Here is a 7065-nt window from a genome sequence, read left to right as displayed (position 1 = left end):
AATCAAAGGTGATTGAATCATTGTGTAATATTAAAGTGAAGTGAAATAGATGGATTTGTAGTAATGAATTAGATGGATCTACTCTATAACCCAATATTGTTTAATTTATACCTAGATGTGATCTATAACGATTTTCCTTAGTAAATGGAAATATAGATTTCTCAAACACCATTGGAAATGAAGCTATTTCAATATGATTAGTTTGATTAAATAGTTAATAAAAATAATGTGTAAATTCATATGAAATTTAGAATATCAAATAAAATTGCTTAACATGTATAAAAATATCAATGGCAACATGATCAGTAGTGAGTACATGTAACACTACTCTTTAAATATCAAGTAAGAAGCAATCTGAAAAGATAAATTTACTATTTACTTATGAACAGAACAGAGGTACAATGATAGAAATACTAGATGCACTTCACTTAACTCATGAAAGAAATAGCAACAGTTTAGTTCTTCTCACAAGATGATTACGGGAGTACAGTAGTGCAACTTCTCAAAATTATTTATGAAAAGTTGAAATAACAATGTTCTAGTCATTCTATTGAGAAAACTATGAAAGTATAATAGTGTGAGATTTTGTAAGCCTTTATTCATAAAATTCCAGGCCTTTATTTCATACAAGGAGTAAACTTAAATAGCAAAAAACAACTGAATCTATTTTGCAAAGCGTTGCGGGAATTTAAATCGATCCCTTCAACAATGCTTAAAGGAAGACAATTTTTTGATAGAAGTTTCTAAAAGTGATTTGTTGTCTTCATCAACTTCGTTTCTTCCATCAAATTATCTATATTTTTGTCTGCCTAATTGATTTGATCTACCACTTATCAACACAATTTTCTTCCTTTATCATAAACCTAAACACAGAAAACAGAAATCAATAAGATAAACATAAATGAGATGATAAGCGAATTTTGTTTGAAACAAATCACGTTTTGTAGGAAATCAATAAAGAAAAGAGTGTAATAAATCCTGACATAGACATCATGGAGAGGAATGCATAGTGACAAAGTGGAATTTATAGCTTGTCACAGTAAAAAATCAGAGTTTGGGGTAGATCATAAAAAAATTGAAAACAGATTAGAATCAGGGGCAGAACCTAGAAAAATCGCAATCGTTTTAGAACGGAAGTATTCCATACAAGATACCAAAGGAGCCTTTTGAAATAAAATCGCAATTGCAATCAGAATGGTCAAGAGACAGTGAAACGTTGATCTTTTGTTATTTGCGATAACTGTGGATGCGAGGTTTTTATAAATTATAGTGTATAATCATATCGGGTCCAGGGCTTATCACATATCACAATACTCGGGATTTATCGCAATTGCAAATCCAAGTGACACGCTATAAGAGGAGGTCAAAATAATTGCAATTTTTTTTATGCGGGATGATGTCAGGGATGACGTCACGGTGACATGGCAAGTAACAAGTGACGTGGTAGATGGTGTGGCAGGTGATGTGGAACTAACATCACTACCGACATCTTATCACAATCAGAAATTATGATCATACAACAATCATCATTAGCATGAAGCGTGATTTTTAGAACTTTGTGATTGCGATATAAGCCCTGGATGCAATATTAGTATAAATTGCAGTGAATAATCCTGGTGGGTCTGAGCCTTATCACATATAGCAATCAGGAAAAGGAGCGGGGTATGGAATTTGGAAATTTTGCGATAGTCTGCGGATGCGAGATTTAATAGATTGCAGTTGATTTTCTTGTCGAGTCCCATCTAATCATAATAGGAAGGAGCCAAGACTTAAGCTTTTATGGTTTATTACGATAGTCGTAGACGTGGGGAATGTATGAATTGTTTTAACTATTCCATAGGGTCTGGGCTTCGTTGCAAACACATTCGTTTGGCCTAATCATAATCACAATTTGGCTAAGGTAATGGGGCATGGACTTAAGCCTTTGCAACTTCCGCGATAGTCACGGACTTGGGGAATACGTGGTGTAGAGGGGTTTTTGCATCATGTTGATCTATTATGGGATTTTTGATGTGAGCTATGGATGCGACGTGGTGTATGGTAGAGTTTTGAAGTTTGTAAAGACTTCAACCTTCAGGAATATTTAAAAAAATCCATTTTATTTTGATTTTTAATCAAATAACCCATAATTTTTAATAGTTAAGCATAAGTATAGTTTGTGTGTCGGGGGATATTTAATTTTGTTTTTTTTTGGATAATCAAGACTTTTCTAAAATTGAAGGGTCCTTATCTTAATATAATAATTTTCATAGGAAATTTATAATATATTAAAATGGGGGTTGTTGAACAGTACAATGGAGTGTTGACCAACCTTGCAGTGATGAAGAATACTTCGTCTTCTCACTCAGTATTTGACAAGGATGGAATTGTTGACGGTCTGGTACAGGTTTGAAGATTTTTCAAGCAAGCCTGAGTCAATGATTCACAAGTGATCCTAGGCCACAACATGTACAAGTTAGAGACAAAGTTGTAGCAAGAGAGACTTTATTTTTTTGTTAAATGAGTTGTTTGTGAACAAGGACTTCCAGCTTCAAAATTGTTGAAGGAAGTACATTGATGGTTCCAAAATTCACATATTTATTAGTCTAATAACTACTATGAGAGTTCCAAACATCGGTGTTATTTGTGGTTTTCTCTTAAAAATCACCATCCTTGGTTTTTGGTCATCCTTAAAAACCATTTCTGAGAGACATTAAAATCTTGGCCAAGATGCATTTTTGCATTTTGAACTCTCAGTATTGGGCTTTGTTACATCGCTTTGGATTAAGGGGGGAATGTTAGACAGCTAATCATCGAGATTAAGTTTTTGTTATGGTGCATGGTTATTAAAGTCCAAAACAATTCATAAAATGAATCAATAATTTCTTTATGTATTTATATGTTCACATTGTACATCATTCATTAGGACAATCATTAATGTTTAATTTATTTGGTTTCCAATTAAATAATATGTGCAAATTATTTACCACTATAATTCATATACATATTTGCAACTTGCAATTCAAAATCCATCCAAAAAAATTGGCACTCAAAATACATATAGTCCTATTTAGCAACTTACCCATCTCATCTATAATGTGTTATATGTGTCTAGTTTTATATGTGTCTAGTTTAAGATTGAGTTCATAATAACCAAATTGGCAATATGGTATGGATAAAGCATAACAATTTTAATGAATATTCTCTTTCTTTATAACATTCGTTAAAAGAGCATTACAATATGTTATACGTATTCATATACGATGATACCTTAAATATAATGACTTGTTTCTATATGTCTAGTTTAAGCTTATATTCATAATAACCATGTTGGCAATATGGTATGCATAAATCATAGAAATTTTAATGAATTTTCTCTTTTATTTATAACTTTCGTTAAAAGAGCATAAAAATATGTTATACGTATTCATATATGATGATACCATAAATATAAAGACTTGTTTCTACAGATTACAAATACTTTCGTATAAGGAACAAGGTCAACTACGCCGCGGTATATTAGCTACAATAGCGACCATTAATTTGTTGATTGATTGTTAATATGTTACCAATATATTGTAAACCACCATTTGAACAAAGAAGAACATTTCCAGGGACTTGAACAAGGAAGGACATTTTTACGAAAATAGATAGATAGATGAAAATTGTCTTAAGAGAGAGCGTTCATTCCTCTTAGAATCTATATTTGAAAGCCTTAGTAAACAAAACTGAATTGGTCCAGCTATAACTTAATAGGTTTAATTTATGCTAGTTGATCTAATATTTAATGACAAAAAAGGTAAGTGAGATGAAGTTACTTCAATATCTGCTCGAAGCATTGTGTATGCAGAAACCATATTTAATGAGTGCTAGCTTGACTTTTCAAAAATAACATTAACATTATTCCCATGTTAACATAACCACATAGTATGTGTATTTATTTCATGACACGATGTATAAATATAAATATAATCCAACCTTATATATATATATATGAAAATTACAAATACTTTGTCATTGATAACGACATTTAATTTGAATGTCTTGGATTCTAGGATATTATTCTATCTCATTTATAATACGTGTAATATATATATATATATATATATATATAAAGCTAAAGATCCGTGAATGGAAATTTGAGTTAAAATACGTTAACTGAATGAGAATGTTAAACAAACACCTAAAAAAAATTGTAAAATACTGTATTTTGTCATAACTCAGTAAATAACGATAACTGAGAACTTAACAGAAAACAAAAATCTAGAGGAAAACCACAACATCTACATTAGCCAATGGAAGAATATTATCGTAAGACAGCGGAGTGCATATCAATATTAATTCAAACATAGATTTTGGTCGTTGGGCTAGCCTGGTCCAATATAGATTCTAATAGTCAACCCAATCCATAAGCAGATCTTGTAGCTTATCTTTTTGTTGTTCCAAATCCATATCAACTCATAATAGATAATTCAATGTTATATTAACAATACCAGAAACACTATTTCTCCATTGTTGAATTGTTTCTATGTCATGCCATTGCTTTTCTTGTTTTTGCAGGCCTTTAGTGTACAATCCAATCCATATTTATATGTGCTTGTCATTATTGGAAATGCGTGGGCTTAACATTGTAGAAATAATAAAGAATGAGAAGAATATACCTACAATTAGTTTATCTGATCCTTACAAAAAGTGTGTATTTATTTCATGACACGTGTACGTCGCTGATCTATAGGATCACCGGCAAGATCACCTGCTACATCCCGAGTTGCACGAACCCATTTTGGAAGTTGAGGAGCTGAAGGAGGATCCTGAGAAGGTGGGGGAGGATTTTCATCCTCGCTTTCATCATCTAAAGAAGAAATATTTTCAAAAGTAGAAGAGATAGGGAGAGGTGGCACATCCGCCGAACTAGGCTTGTAGGCCGATATATTTTCAGCAAACTTTACATCTCTTCTAGTGATAACATTTTTGGACTTAAGTGGAATAAGTCTATATCCTTTGAAATCTTCAGAATATCCAACAAAAATACATTTTTTACTCTTAGGTTCTAAAGATTTATGTTTCTTATCTGGAATATGGGCCCATGCTTCACTTCCAAAAACTCGAAAGTGACTTACATCTGGTTTAATTGAGCTCCATGCTTCTTCTGTAGTGAAATTCTTTAAAACCTTAGTAGGAGTGCGATTTATTATGTAATTTGCACAGTTAATTGCTTCTGCCCAATAATTAAGACTAAGTCCTTTAGATTGAAGCATACAATTAGCTATTTCCTTTAAGGCGCGATTCTTCCTTTCAGCTACACCATTTTGTTGTGGAGTATATGGAACAGTATGTTGCATTTGAATTCCATTCTTAGTGCAAAAGTTGATGAATTTGTTGTTATCATATTCTCCGCCTGTTATGAAACCAGCTAAAGAAAAGATAGAAAAGATAGATTAGCGCCTTAGAATTCAGCCTCTTCGAGGGGGCAACCTCCTTTACATTACATAAATGAACAATTCTTGGATGATAGAATGAAAAAACCTCCTTTCTATATATAGGAGTCAAGGAGTCACAATATAATCCAGCCGACCTAACAATAATAATATAAAGCCACAAAATTAACAATAGAGGGATTCTATGGGGCACAGAAATAACAACATGGGGGTAATAGGGGCACAACAATATAAGTAAGGGGTATAACTACAATAATAATGGGGTAATCACTAGTATTATAGGGACCCAACATGACCCTCTCCTTTAAAAAAAGTGTTGTCCTCAACACTTGAGTAGTTTTGGATACTTCTGCATAAAATTCTCATCGTCCCATGTGGAATCTTCAATGGATAAGTTCTTCCACTTGATAAGATACTCTGAAATTGATCGATTTCATAGCTGTCGAGTTCTTGTTTCTGTGACTGCTTCCGGTTCCAATATAATTTTTCCTTCCTCGTCAAGTTCTGGCAATATTGTTTGAACTGGGAGCTTGTCGCCTATAACCTTCTTTAAACATGAAACATGGAAAACTGGGTGCAATCGAGAAGCTGCAGGAAGCTCCAATTTGTATGCCATAATACCAATCTTTTGCAACACCTTGTACGGACCATAATACTTTGGTGATAATTTATTATCCTTCTTAGCTTGTTTTAGGGACATTTCCTTATATGGTTGTAGCCGTAGGTATACCCAATCAGCTACATCAAAACTTCTTTCACTGCGATGTTGATCTGCCTCTTGTTTCATTCTATTTTGTGCCAACATGAGGTTATACTTTAAGAGTTGGAGGACTTGTTTTTGATGTTCGATGTGATGTTCCACTGCCTGAACCTTAGAATTTTCTCTTAAATATGATGTGATGGATGGTGGTTGATACCCATAAAGTGCCATAAATGGGGTCATTTTTGTTGTTGTATGGAAGGAAGTGTTATACCACAATTTAGCCAGAGGCAAACATTTGACCCATTGTGTTTGTTTATCAGATACAAAGCAACAAAGATACCCTTCCAAACATTTGTTTACTATCTCAGTTTGCCCATCCAATTGAGGATGATAAGATGAGCTATGAGCTAACTGAGTACCAAGACAAGAAAATAATTTTGTCCAAAAATTTCCAGTGAAAATGGGATCTTTGTCACTTACAATAATCTTTGGGTTTCCATGTAGCTTTTGAATTGTTTCCATAAATGCAGTAGAAACTGTACTATCTTTAAATGGATGTGATAATGCACAAAAATGTGCATACTTTGTAAGTCTGTCAACTACCACCATGATGACACTCTTTCCCTCAGACTTGGGAAAAACTGTGATAAAATCCATTGAAACCTCCTCCCAACGTTGGCTTGGAATGGATAAAGGTTGTAATAGACCCAGTTTCTTAATTGTTTCAACTTTATTTTGTTGGCAAACCAAACATTCCACCACAAACTTTTGAATATCTGATTTAAGGCCATCCCAAAAAAATTCCTTCTTAACCCTGTGGTAAGTTTTTAAAAATCCCGAGTGCCCTCCTAAGGGAGAAGTGTGAAATTCCATAAGAATCTTTTGTTTTAGCTGGGAATTCTTACAGAGGTATAAGTGATCTTTGTACCATAATGAATCATTTTT

The sequence above is a fragment of the Pinus tabuliformis genome, chromosome 8 (genome assembly GCF_031772625.1).
Source record: "Pinus tabuliformis cultivar Carrire ecotype Pingquan chromosome 8, CPIR1, whole genome shotgun sequence".
Taxonomy (NCBI): domain Eukaryota; kingdom Viridiplantae; phylum Streptophyta; class Pinopsida; order Pinales; family Pinaceae; genus Pinus; species Pinus tabuliformis.
This window is presented reverse-complemented; position numbering follows the sequence as displayed.